The following is a 14,798-nucleotide window of genomic DNA, read 5'->3' on the forward strand; positions in this document are numbered from 1 at the left end:
GTTGGTGGTGGAGGATTGAGAAGCAGGAGGATCATTTGAAGTTGACATCTATACTAAGAGAGATGGTTTTATTTAGTTAACACAAATCTTTAATATTTTTACCCAAAATAAATATTTAAGGCTAGTATCCAAAATACAAATCACAATCAAGAAGATGGATGTCATATACCACTAAGAGAGATGGTTTTAGTTAGTTAACACAAATCTTTATTGCGAATTTATGAAATTAGGTAAAAACAATTCACCAATTTCAATCTAATATGAAATTCATAGATCTTTTGAGATTCATTGAATCTAATCAATAACATATTTAATCTCAGATTATGTTCTTCTATGTGTGACTAGGATATAGAGGATCACAAACAAGATGTGAATAACCATACAAACACGCTTGACAAGCTCGATATCATTTATCATCTCAAATTAATGTGTCGGTAAACCACACACACTCCATTAACAATGATAATTTTTGATTTGTACCATCATTCTACTTTATATTCCCAAATTATTGTGCCAGTTATCCACACATGCTCCACTAACGACTTAATAAAGAATGATGTGCGTTTTCATGGATTAGCATACTTTTCATATTTTTCCTAAAGTAACTAAAGTGCGATTTTAAAAGATTCTATTAATTTATATCATTATACTTTTAATGAGGTTATGTCCTGTCAAACCCGTTTGGATAACGACCCTCCACCACATAGGAGAGCGATAGGTGAAAAGGACATCCATTCCACGGTCATTTTATAGGCCGTTTCCTTATATCCTCTTTATAGCATGGTTTCATGATGATGCATACTAATGATTCGACTGAATTTTCTTATACATACAATAATTAATCTTATAATACATATATAAGGGTGTATTTTAAAACATTTCAAAATACAAGGTTTAAAATTAATTATCTGAATTAGTTGATTATTTAATTAAACATTTAAACATTTAAAATTAATTATTTTATCGATTAATTAATTAATATAGTTAAACCATTTATGGATTTAATATTCATCTTTTAATTAATCATTTAATTAAATTAATTATTAGACCCATAAGGATAATATTAATTAATCTTATAATTAATCATTATCTAACCTAAGGATATCTCTTAACATTTAGGGTTTTATTTAGTTATCTAATATAGGCAAAAATCGGATTTAGCAGATACTGAAACATATAATTAGCAAATAACAACCACATAAATCAAATTAGGCAGAAAATCCCAAAAATCTGGATCTGTACTGAGTTCATGTCGTGACAGATGCACTGTCACGTCGTGAACACAAATTTTGCAAAAAATTTTGTTCAATTCACAAATGTGCGATTAATGCAAGATACACCAAGTAGCTTTGATACCACAGATGGTTTTCTTAGATTACAACAAAAATGCTCAATCCGGAAAACACTTTACAATTAAGATTGGGCACATGCAACCTAATAGGATCTATTTCTTTCACATTAGGGCAACATACTTTGAATTAACAAAACTAGCATATACCTTATCAATTTCGAAAACTAGAAACTAGGGTTACATACCTCTAACTTGTTATAGCAAACAAGTTTACTTGATTCCTTCCTTTGTTGACTTGAGAAGCTAGCGCCAAAGGTTTAGTGCCTATAATGGTTTGCACCTATACTCTAGCAACAAGAACAAGGAGGAAATAGGAGAGTAGGATCAAATTTTCGCTTATCCTTATGGTATATGGCATGGACGAAATAGAGAACCCAAGGGGTCCTATTTATACCTGATATGATAACCCCGGAAACCCTAATCCTGAATAAAATAAAACTCCCTCCGTCCCATATTTATTGTTCACTTTTGACTTTTGAAGTCTTTATTCTTCAACTTTGACCTTAAATATTTTTGTTTGTGTTATATATTACTTGATGAACCTTATAACAATTAAAATACATTTAAAATACAATCCATTCATTTACATCAAGTATTATATATCAAAAACAAAAATATTTAAGTTCAAAGTTGAAGAATAAAGACTTCAAAACTCAAAAGTGGACAATTTAAATATGGGACAGAGGTAGTACCAATGTTTTAAAAACTGGTTTTTTAGTTGAACCGGTATGGTGACCGGTTCCCGGTTCAACCGGTTTAACCGGTTCGACCGCCGGGTCAACCAGTTTCTATAATTTTCATGTTTTTTCCTCTTTTCTTACACATACATACATATATAAATCATGAATTTGATGTTTACAAATTCAAACATTAAAAATACACATAAAAATAAGTTGTAGATGAATCCAAATACATTAAAATAACACATAACCATAAGTTTTAGTGTTTTACATCAATCCATATACGTCAAAAAGAAAAAATAAAGTATAATACCGTCAAGAAATATAGTTTTAAATGAATACAAACACATCAAAAAACTTTATAAAATTTATCATATGTTATTATTTAGAGAAAACTAAATAAATATGAAAAAAATCACCAAAGTTTATTAGGTAAAATGTTCTTTTTCTTGTGTTTTTATTTGATTTAACCGGTTCAACCGGTTTATTTTGAACGATTAAACCGGTTTTTTCTAAAAACCGGCCGGTTCAATCTGGTTCAGAAATCAATGTAAAATCGGTGATAGTTGAACCGCTCCCTCCCCAGGTTTCCGGTCCAACCGGTTCGACCGGCCGGTTCAAACCGGTTTTTAAAACATTGGGTAGTACTCTTTTAATTGCAGGTGGTTATCCAGTTTCCTTATCTTTAGAAGGAATATTGCAGATGCCTTTGACATCTCCTAAAACTGTCCACCCTATGTGGAAGGTTTTGAAATTCCTTCTTGTTCAACTATTGAACAATTACATTTCAGTCCTTGCATCTTTAATTAATCCAATTAATCCAATTAATCCCAAAGCTAATTCTAGTTAATTTCTGATTAATTCTTAATTAAACAATACTATTTCTAATTAATATATTAATCATATAATATATTAACAAATCATTTATTAATATTTATTAATCATATAATAAATCAATAAACCAACCTCTCTTTCAAAATGTTCTCATATATAGTTACTAGTTCTGAGGGCAACCCAAGATGGATTTTGCTTCTAATTACAAGTCATACAAATATAGTTATGATTTTAGACACCTTAATCAAACAATTATCATATTAATGGTAATTGTGGCCTTCATGTGGTCTAAGTAGGCATCCCTTTAATGTAATGCACTTTTCTAGAAAAGTAGGGCCTTTATGTAATGTACAACATATGGGAGTAAATTACTGTTTTACCCTTCTGTCCGGAATTCTTGTAATGAGATTATTTTTAGTCATCAGAATTCCTATTTCATAGTTTTATTCGGTTTTGGTCAATTTTTCCCTTAGGCTTTATGCTTCTGGTAAGTTCATTTAGTTGTAATTTGGTAAATGAAATTTATAAGGAGGTATTTATCCATTGTTGATCACACAAGAAAATGAGAAGATAAGGGATATCACTTCCTGCAAACTGCAATGAAATGAGATGTCACTTTCTACAAACTATAATAACTTCTGATGTTAAACCAAACGTGGGATTGAAATTGAATTAAATTGCAAATGAACAGTAGTCGGTTAAAGTATGTTGCTATTCTGTGCATTTCCAGGCGTAGATACAACAAAAAATGAAATAAGGGTAAATTGATCAAATATCAAAATAATAGATTTACCAAAAGGGCTTAATGTACGTTATTATTCTGTGTTGTGAAACTAGATACAACAAAAATAATAGAGTATTTTTTGGTAACAAAATACATCCAAAATAATAGAGTAATGTTTGGAAACAAAATAGACACAAAAGACATCCTAAATAATGATCTATTCTTTTAATCTAGGTCCACAGGTTGCTCAATGGACCTCCCTCATCCGTATTTTCCATAAACTGGTTTTGAGAGCTTGTTAAATATTATCCTTTCAGACGTTTTTATTTAGTTTGTGCATAATGTGTGGACGGGTGCTTCGACTTCTTACTTCTACATGTTGCTCCATAAATAATTCAACAAATGGCCATTACTACAAAATTGGTTGGAATTAGCTTCTTAAAGTACAAACATCATAGCAATATAAACTAAAATACGTACATGTATATGTTCTTCTAAGACATGTTTTTCTTGCTCTTTGTACTTTTATGCTCCATGTTCTTTTGAGCATCTTTGCATGTTGCTCTATTATGGCCAACTGATTTTCATAAACCACATCTAACGGTTTTTCCAACCTTGCTTATGTTATGTTTTCCCTCAATCTCACTTGCACGCCTTTTACTTTTAACCGTCAGCCTCTCGAGATTTATCTAACCTTTGGAGGTAAGGGGTTTGTGTACTCAGTGGAAGGCCCCATTTCCATTCCATTCATATGCTTAATGGTGAACTTATATATGTTGGGTTTTGAGCATTCTAACACTCCTAAGGTGTACATGCAACCCTAAATACCTTGGATCTATGTTTTCTCTATTACACATGCAAATATCAATTTTCCAAGGTATTGTTCTAACTAGCATAATATAAAGTACACATAATATAAATTCTAGTAGAATTACATACCTCTTGTTTGGTGTTTGATTCCATGGAGCTCAAGAGCCTAGTGCCCCAAATGTGACACCTCAAATGGTTCACACAACACCATGAACATTTGGAATAACCATGAGAGAAGATATTAGTCTTATATCTCTATGAAATATGCTTGCCCTCTATGTAATACACTAGTGCCAATTTCACCAACTAATGGGGTCTTTATATAGTGGCACATTAGGGTTACACCATGTAACCCATGACTCAACCCATTCCTTATGCTCCATGGGTTTTAACCTCCATGGAGTATCCATGGGCCACCACATGGGTTAAACCCAACATAAGGAATCATGGATCATGAGCCCACATATATAAGAATCTATGATTTACACAATCAATCCCCATATATTTAATTAGTCTCTTTTGATCACTAAATTAATTACAAATTAATTCTAGATCAATACTAATTAAATAATATGATTTCATATTAATATATTAGAACTTATAATATATTAATATGTCACAAATATCTTCTTCTCATTAAAAGGTTTATCCAAATGTTCTGATGCCATGCAACCCAAATGGACCATGCCGGATCGGGTCAAGTATATACCAATTATAGTTATGGACTTAGACACTAATCCAACAATATACATTTAGAAACATTTCCTTACTAAATCATATATTGACAAACTTTTCAAAATCTTTGTTCAAATAAAGCATTGCTTTCAAATAATGGACACAAGTTATCCCAATCAGTTGCCACATGTGATACAAAGATGTTTTTTCATTGATTTCAAGCTGATATGCTTCATTTCTATTACACATTTCAAACTGATCAAGTTCACTAGGATGCACCTCCACCATATTTGTTGTTCCTTCAGTTAAACAATTATCTTCCTTATCTTTGGAAATACATTCATATCCCATTTTTATCCTTCAACTTCATTTTATAAATACTATTCATCATAATCAAACAAACATCTTCAAGAATACCAAAAATAGGTTTTTTCCTTTCTTCTTCTATCCTAGAGTTGAAGCTCTCTGATATGCCATTCTCGAAAGCATCACAAGCCCTGTACGAAACAAATCATGAGGTCTAGTTAAAAAAGTAATTTAATAATCTATTAATTGAGTTTTTGGTAATTGTTTACTTAAAAAATCTTTTCACCAGTTTTTTGGATCCCTTTCAATGAGATGATTGAATTTATCTATGATTAGACTTTTTATGTCTAACATTGCGGCATTAAAACCCACTTCGTTAGTAGAACTCGTAGGCCTCCAAAAGAGTGTTGGAAAAATAGCAGCATTAAATCTATTCTTCAAATTTTCATAAATGTGCCTAACGCATTGTCTATGCATTGCAAGAGGTAGCAACTCTTTAGATGATTCAACGATGCCCTTGGAGTTAGAGTAAATCAGATAGAAATATATATATATATATATATATATATATATATATATATATATATATATATATATATATATATATATATATATATATATATGAATAAATTAATAATGGTAATGTTAGTATGTTACCTTGTGTTGATCCGAGATGATAGTTAAACCGGTTCCAATTTCAAGGGTGAGATCATCACTCAATAAAAAGAAGATTAATTAAAAGGTTTCTAAATGTTTTTTAGCGGTCAAACGTCCAAATTTAATATTAGATGTTAATTTTAAAATTTGATCGTGTCAATTATATAAAATTTGGGTTTTATAAAAGAACTTTGTTAAAATGTGATTTTAAATAAATGTACCATGAGATATTGGATGCATGCAATAACCATGATATCATATGTTGTTTAAACTAGAACTATAAATCAGAGATAACAGTTTTGATTGAAACATGATGTCAAAATGTAAAACCCTAACACAAAGTTAGAAAACCTAAATCACAAACATATATCATTAGTGGATTTCGACGCAATACATACCTTCAAATCGGACGACTTTGACGAATCAAACCACTTTGAATTATACCAGTGGAAGATCTATGGCATCACAACAACACTTTTGTAAATGAGGGTAAACGAAGGAGACTCCCTTGTGAGACAGACCACATAGGGATAACATAAAGATGTTTTCTCATTTAAGTCCCCCATGTTAAATTGAAATTGATGGAGATTAGTGCATATAGCCATAATAAACCGGTAATATTACTATAAATAGCTGTGTCCTTTTGGTTTACATGCAAGAGCAAAATAAAGTAAAACTGAAAAGATATTTATATTAGGGACTTGTTTTGTTAATTAATTAATAGTTTAATTAATTAATAGAAAATAATGAATTTGGAATATAACACAATGGTTTGAAAAGTCAAGATACTTACAAATATATTTGGTAATTATCTTTAGGGTTTCAAACCACCCCCTATATAAAGAGGGGTCAAAATCTGGTTTTGGTACATGTGAAAAATACCTCTCTACCTCCAAAGTTAGGAACCCTAAGGAATACCCTATAATAGCCAAAGTCCAGTTCCCGCGATGTGGTAGCCTGTTTGCCACAATGTGGTTAGTCTCAGATTCGTTTATTCGAGTCTTTCTGCTGCTGCTATTCAATGAGGTTTTTGATTTGTTTATTTTGTGTCTTGGGTGCGATCACAAGAGATGAACTCTATGTTGGGTTCTTTAGTTCGATCAACTGGCTAGACCAAAGAAGTCCAAGAAGAACACAATGGTATTTTTACTCTTGTTTATGTTTCTCTATGTTGCATAGATTAGTTGAGTTAGATCTGAATGTTTAGAGTCTAATGATTAGAAAAAAAATTGTTGCTTTCGCTTTCATGATTTATTCCTTAACTATGCTCGAAACCCATTAGTGGTATCAGAGCGTAGGTTAACTCAAGTCTATTGCACTTAGACTTTCTCTTGATCCTATGTTAGGGTTTGTATGTGTAGGAATTATGTGGTTAAATCGTTTTAAATTGTCTAGAAATCTGCCTTGTTAAAATCTGATCTGTTTATGCTTACAAAATCGACTTTCGGGTCATTCTGCCTCTTCGCCACGCCGTGGTTCTTGCTGGTGCTGAATCTGGATTGCGGCTGTCTCGTTGCCACATCATGGTCCCTTCCTGGACACATCATGGTGTGTTACTGAAAACTTAAATTAATATTTTATAATAGGCTCGTGCTTTCCAGTGTCCCACGACGTGGTTGTTCATTCCCCACATCTTGGAACATGATATTCCAGAATTATAAAATTTGTTCCTTGTTTTCGGCTGCTTCATTCTATTTTCGATTTTAAAACACATACATACTAGCCTTTATACTAAAAGATAAAGTAAACTTGATTTAATTATAAGATTAATTAAAAGACAAAAGATAATTTAATTGTTGACTTACATTGTTTAGTCAATAGAATTAAAAGACATATAAATTCCAAATGTGTATATATAGTAATTTTTTTTATATGTATCACACTAAAATACAAACATTGTGTCCTCACGTGTTTATTAAATGTGCACTGTTAGTCTTACCATGACCACGCTCATCTACTTTATTGCTATAAGGAAGGTTTAAGGTATGTCTCTTTGATTCCTAATGAGGTTGGTTTTTAAGTGGCATTTATTTCCCTCCATCCTCACTGCCTTCTTGCGTTTGAAGTTGAGTTACCGAAAGGGTTTGATGGGACAACTATGCATTATTAAAAGTGTTAACTTAATAAGTAATATAACAAAAACCCGTTTTATAATAATAATATGAATCTTATGTTTTCCATGGAAATTACGCCTGGTGGTATATTCTTGTTGATGTAAGCATGTGTGGTTTACCGGATCGTCAATAGAAGAATATAGTCAAAGAAACGTATATGGCGATGTGATTCTCAAGCGTTACTTGAGCCGAATCTCATTGTAACTTCACATGGTCGATTCACCATTTGGATTCATGATCCTCGGCTAATCAAGTCATAAATGCTAAATGTGGATTAGAAGAGATTAACATGCTATTGACATAATTCAATAAATCTTGTCTTTTAGGAATCTCATAGAGATTGAGATCAACAATAGTTCGTCCACCCAAATAACTTCGTTGTGTAATTTCGGATAATCTACTTTACATAGTGAAGCTAAATATGGATCCTAGTCTTTTGATTAATAATTTGATATTGGGAAATTATTTTAAAAAGGATTTTTTGATCAAACTAATAGTGTTTCTTTTCTTAATAGATGACTCCTCGTTCGGGTGCCACTCCTCCTCCTGCACCAACCACTTCATCATAATTCTCGTTACTTCAACTCCTTCCATGAGATAAGCTCACTGGTCCTAGATACCTTGATTGGATTCGTAACCTGAGTATCACTTTGAGGTATGAGAGAAAGGAGCATGTGTTCGATGAGTATTTGGAAAATGAGCTTCCTGACGATGTAAATGAAGAAGAGGCTGCTAAACATAAAAAGCATCGATATCACTATATCGATGTCTCGTGTTTGATGTTGGCGATGATTTCTTCTAAATTCCAAAATAGTTGTGAGAATCTTGGGGCATACGACATGAATGAGCAGCTCAAATATATGTTTCAAGAGCAAGCTTGAACTGAGAGATTCAAAGTCATGCAAGCTATTCTAGGTTGCAAGCAATATGAGAATGGTTATGTGAGTACCTTGTTTTCTCTAGTCTCATCTGTCTTAGAACTCTGGACCCATCTTACATCAATCACCCGACCCCAACCTCCTATAGGTAATTTTAGATAAGTTTTTTTTTGAAGTATATACCCGCATGCCAAGTATGATTCATAACAATCTATCTTCGAGGGCATACGATGATTCTTTCACCATTTGGGGTGTTAATTTACCTACTAAAATATCACCTGTTTCCACCCAAGATCCCAGCATTACAATTCTATTTTTGTCTAATTTTTGGAGCCATGTATTAAAACTAAAAGGGTACTTTGACAGACTTGAACGTCTTGGCTTCCCATTTACTCAAGAGTTGGATATTGATGTCATTCTTAACTCTTTGACTAACGCATAGAAGAAGTTCACTATGAACTAATATATGAGTGGTTTGGAAAAGAGTATTATGGAGGTACATGAGATGCTCAAGACAACTGAGGAAATCATTGTTCCACTAAGGAACACAAGTTCAACCACTATTGTTCTGTCTATTAGGGAAGGTCCTGTCAAGAGAAAAAGGTCCTCTCATCCCAATTATAAAAAATGAAAAGGGAAAGTTGGTACACCTAATTTCAACCCAAGGAAAGAAGTTTCTAACACACTACCTGTGAATGACCCTAAAGAAGCCTGATATGTGTATAATTAACTATATATTTAATGCATATTTCAAATACTTTTAGCTATAATTATGTTTAATATGGAACAAAAGGTACTTAATATGTTTAAATTATGTTTTGTAGTTGCGAAGAGTTGCTCTGGACAAAAAGGAAGCATACGAGGAGTTGGAAGCAGGAAACGACAGCTAAAATGAAGAAAAGAAGAAAAAAGACTAAAGACCACATCGTGGTGGGTTAAATGCAACATGGCAAATCGAAGAATCGCGACCCTTACGCTGATGTGGAAAACACGGGAAAAACTCGAACACCACGTCATGGTGGCGGTCAACCACGACGTGGTGGTTAGATTTCCACAAATATAAAATCCTGGACATTAGGTCGAAATTGGGAGGATGCATTCGGTTCTCTGAGGTTATTTCTGACTAATAAACCCTTAGAAACTGAGAAGAAGTTGAACTTCAAGAGAGCTCAAGGATTGAAGAAGATTTAGAAGACATTCAACATTGATCTAGCTGGTTTGCTATTTAAACTTATTTCTAGCTTATTTTACCTAGATCTAATGTGTTTTTCTGCTACAATGAGAGGCTAATCACCTTTTACTTCTGTTTGGTGAAGATTAGCTTGATACTTATGTTTTGATTTCAATCATTGGATGATTATTATTGATTTACTTGTGTTTGATATATATAAACCCTAGCATGTTTTAGTTCTAGTTTATATTGTTCGTAAATCATATTTGGTGTGTTAATTGACCATTTTAATTAGATAAATTTATCTCCTAATTGTTTATGACCATTAAATAGTTAGACCTAGGATAATCACATCTTAGTTAAAAGTAATTAAAACTAGTAACTTTAACTATGTTAAAGAGCATAATTAGTATTAATTTGTGCTTAGTAGCTTAACTTGACCATAGATGAAACATCCAAAAATACAGACCAAAAATTTCGTTTTAAAATCATTATTAAAACCATAAATCATCCATCATCATAAAGAAAATGAAGCATCATGTATCTCAAAACGTCATGTCAAACACTGTATCAACTCATATGAGAAAATATCAGAGTCCAAACAATCCCATGCTGAAACTGTGGTGTGTGCCATGCGATCATCCCGAGTCCTTCCCCTTGCTAGTGGAAGTACCTGAAACCAAAACTGAAAACTATAAGCACGAAGCTTAGTGAGTCTCCTCAAACAACCACATACCATACACATAACATATACATAACTTTGGGACTCCTCCCAGCTACATCGGGACGAACCCGACATCGGGCCCCACCCGACATCAGACCGCGTCTGGCATCGGACCCCTTCTGACATCGGGCTTGCCCCGACATATAACATAAGCATATAGACATTCATCGGGCTTGCCCAACATCAGACCAAATCCCGACACGCATAACACATAACATATACGCTAATATACATCGGGCTTGCCTCGGCATCGGACCGAAGCCCGGAACACATAACAAATAACATATAAACTAACGTACATCAGGCTCGCCCTGGCATCGGACCGAAGCCCGGAACACATAACACATAAGAAGCAAGAATCACAAAGACATTAAGCATACATAAACGTTTCTCGGGACCGCCCCGACATCGGACCGTAGTCCGGAACTACTAACATCTAAACGAGCCGACATTGTGGCCGTAGACCCGTTCCTACAGGAGAAAACTCACCTCGTAAGGCTGACTACTGAAACTCGAGTGAAGAATCTCTGACTACTGCTCCGACGACTCCCCGACTATCAACTACATAATACACTTAATCAGAAATCTGATAATCCTTCTCAGGGTAAAATGACCATTTTACCCTTGGTCAAAGTCAACATCCAGGTCAAAGTCAAAGTCAAGGTCAACTCCCAGTCAACCCTAACTCGTCGAGTTATCTCCCAACTCGGCGAGTTCATGTACTACTCAGACTCGTGGTCAACCGAGTCAACTTGTCGAGTCCCTTCCCAGACTCGTCGAGTTCTTCCTGTTATATAATCGGGACACAACGACTTTAACTCGTTGAGTCCCTCCTTAGACTCGTCGAGTTCTTCAGCTTCCGAGTCCTAATCCTGCCCAGCTCACTGAGTCATCTCCTAGACTCAATGGTTTCACTCAAAACCAGAAAAGGGTTAGGGGTTCGCGACCCGACTCGTCGAGTCCAAGAACAACTCGTCGAGTCCTCCATATGACAATTCCATTCAGTCGATTCTAATCCATTCCAATGCTTCCAACTCGTAGATTTGGACTCCTTAGACTAGCATTACACATAAAGTTGCTAACTTTACGTGCATGCATGGTGTTATGAAGCTAAAACACCCATTACAAGCTAAAATGGAGGTCTAAGTCATGGAATAGGGCCATGGCTGAATAAAGGTGGCAACTTTGAGCTTCTAAAGCTCAAGAGTGCCCAGATCTGAAGTCCTTTCATCCCAAAGAGTTCAAATCTCGGAATAACCTTGGAAATGGCCTAAATGTGACAATATACAAGTGCAAATGAAGATCTAAGTGAATAGAAGCCAATGTATAAGCTTTATACCTGTATCAAGACAAAAATGAGTCCTTGGCTCTGCATCTTCAACCTTCCTTCTGCAGCTCCAAGTCTTTACTTCCTTCTTCTAGCAGGAACCAGGCGTTACAATAGAAGAGTAACTAATATCATTCATAGTCCAATTATGCTATTATCAATTTAGTGTTTAACTTGAGCATGACTATTGCCTTGTCATACATAAATCGATAGGCGTAGTAACTTGACCATAAGAGTTAGATAATTGGTAATCAATATAATCTATCCACTAGAAATCAACCGTAGGAGAAAGTGAAATTGGATCTAGACATATGTATTCTTTTAATTCTTGAAGTTGCTTTGTACTTGTTAGTTGATATTATTTTAATCTGATCTTGAAAAATCAGTAAACCCCCCCCCCCCCCCCCCCCCCAAATCAAAGTTTGTTTTATAGTTTAATTAGAAGTAGTTAATTGATTAAACTGAATTTCGTCCCCTGTGACCGACACCCAACTTACCTGAACTACACTATAAACTGACTAGGTACACTGCTATAGGTGCATATCTAGTAAAAGTTTGTTAGGTTATAAATTTAAAACTAAGTAGGTACTTTGTGCACGCATCAAGTTTTTGGCGTTGTTGTCGGGGAACGGTTTATTTGAATTATATTTTAATTTATTTTAGTTATTCGATCCTTTTCGCGGGGTAAAAACCTCAAAAAGTTACTAGGTTGCATATGATTAAGTTTGTTTTCTTTTTGAGACGCAACCACGTCATGGTCTCGCTTCAGTTAATTATTAGTTTAGTGATTTTTATTCCTTTTATGCATTTTTATTTTTTTTTCTTTTGTTTCAGTGATATATGACCCGATGATCTAAACGCCTATTGTTCCTCCACTAGAAGATTCAAAATCTGCTTTCCACAAGAAGAAAGACAAGAAGGGAGAATCGAGCAATACTTTCAAATCCGACAAATTCGAACTTTTTGAAAGGACGCTGGATAGGAAGGGAATCGGATACGAACCAAAAACATCTACCGAAGGAAGTTTAGAGGAAGAAGAGATAAATATTAAGGTTGAAGAGATGGAAGACATTACGATAACGACGATGGGCGATTACAAGAAGTGGATACGTGAAAAACATGGACCAGGTTTAGTTCCACCCGAGATACCAGCCGAGAGAAGTTTTGAGCTCAAAGGACACATTCTGTCCATGCTAAAAGACATACCTTTCACTGGGAAAGAGTATGAAGATGCTTTCAAGCACATTGATGAGGTCAAATACATTGCCAACTATTTTCATGTTCCTAATGTGCCAAGAGAATCAGTTCTACTAAGGATGCTTCCAGTTACTTTTACCGGTGAAGAACAAGTTTGGTTGAAATCTCTTACACCTGGATCCATAACTACTTAGGATACCCTTCATGAAGTTTTTATTGATAAATTTATCCCACCCTCCAATATCTTGAAGCTCACAAAGAAGATAGCTAATTTTCAACAAGAGGTTGGAGAGTCTCTATACGAAGCATGGGAGAGGTACAAAGGATTGCTTAGAATTTTCCCTCAACATGATTTGAATGTCCAACAAAATGTGTCTACTTTCTATGATGGAGTGAATTTCACAACTATAGAACTTCTTGACTCCCAAGGACCAATGACGAAGAAGGAGCCAACTGCGATCAAAGAGTTAATTAAAGAATTTGCAAAGCACTCACGAGAGTACCATAATCCAAGAAAGGATGTTACTAGAGGAAAAGGGGATGGATGAAATGAGAATTTGGTTGCAATCATATCTAAACTCGACTCTATGGATAAGCAAATGAAAATTTTGGATCAATCCATTCATGCCATAAGAGTTGGTTGTGATAATTATAGGGGTCTACATTTGACAAAGGATTATGACTTAGATGAAAATGGGAAACGCAAGGCAAAAGTGCTTTACTCGAGTAGTGACAAGTATGATGAAGATTGGAGGAAGCCTAAGAAGGAATGGTTTCCATATGAAGAATACAAGAAATAGAAATATGAGAAGTATAGACTAACTGGTCGGGGTTTCTACCAAAAAGAGCAACCACAAACCGAAAAGAAGATAGATTTCGAGTCGGTACTTCAAAGATTTATGGAAGCAACTGAAAAGAGACATGATACAACTGATGCTAATGTAAGAAATCATCAAGCTTCCATAAAAAACATAGAGACAAAACTTGGGCCACTTACTACACTTGTCAATGAAAGATTACCACTTTGAAATCAAGACCCAAATGCACAACCTCACTTAATGGCGATCTACATTGAAGAAGAGGTTTAGGCTGAGCCATTTGTGACCCTTGAAGCAGCCAGTAGGGCTGTGCAGAAAACCGCAAAAACCGCAAAAACCGCCCGCACCGCACCACACCGCACCACATAACGCGGTTTGGAACATTAGCGGTGCGGTTTGTGGTTTCTATTTTTGCCAAACCGCACTACGCGGTGCGGTTTGCAGTTTTTAAATATGAAACCGCGGTTCAAACCGCACCGCAATATATATATATATATATATATATATATATATATATATATATATATATATA

The 14,798-nt window shown here is 34.5% G+C and overlaps 1 non-coding gene across 1 annotated transcript; it reads right to left on the reverse strand.

Annotated features, from left to right (window-relative positions):
• Positions 1-13,696: 13,696 nt before the first annotated feature.
• On the reverse strand, positions 13,697-13,803 carry LOC145135213 (small nucleolar RNA R71). The gene has a single exon (XR_013719673.1). It is a non-coding gene; the product is annotated as a small nucleolar RNA R71 (small nucleolar RNA).
• Positions 13,804-14,798: the final 995 nt, after the last annotated feature.

Source organism: Lactuca virosa, chromosome 8 (assembly GCF_052849685.1).
Source record: "Lactuca virosa cultivar CGN04683 chromosome 8, Lactuca_virosa_CGN04683_v6, whole genome shotgun sequence".
Lineage (NCBI taxonomy): Eukaryota > Viridiplantae > Streptophyta > Magnoliopsida > Asterales > Asteraceae > Lactuca > Lactuca virosa.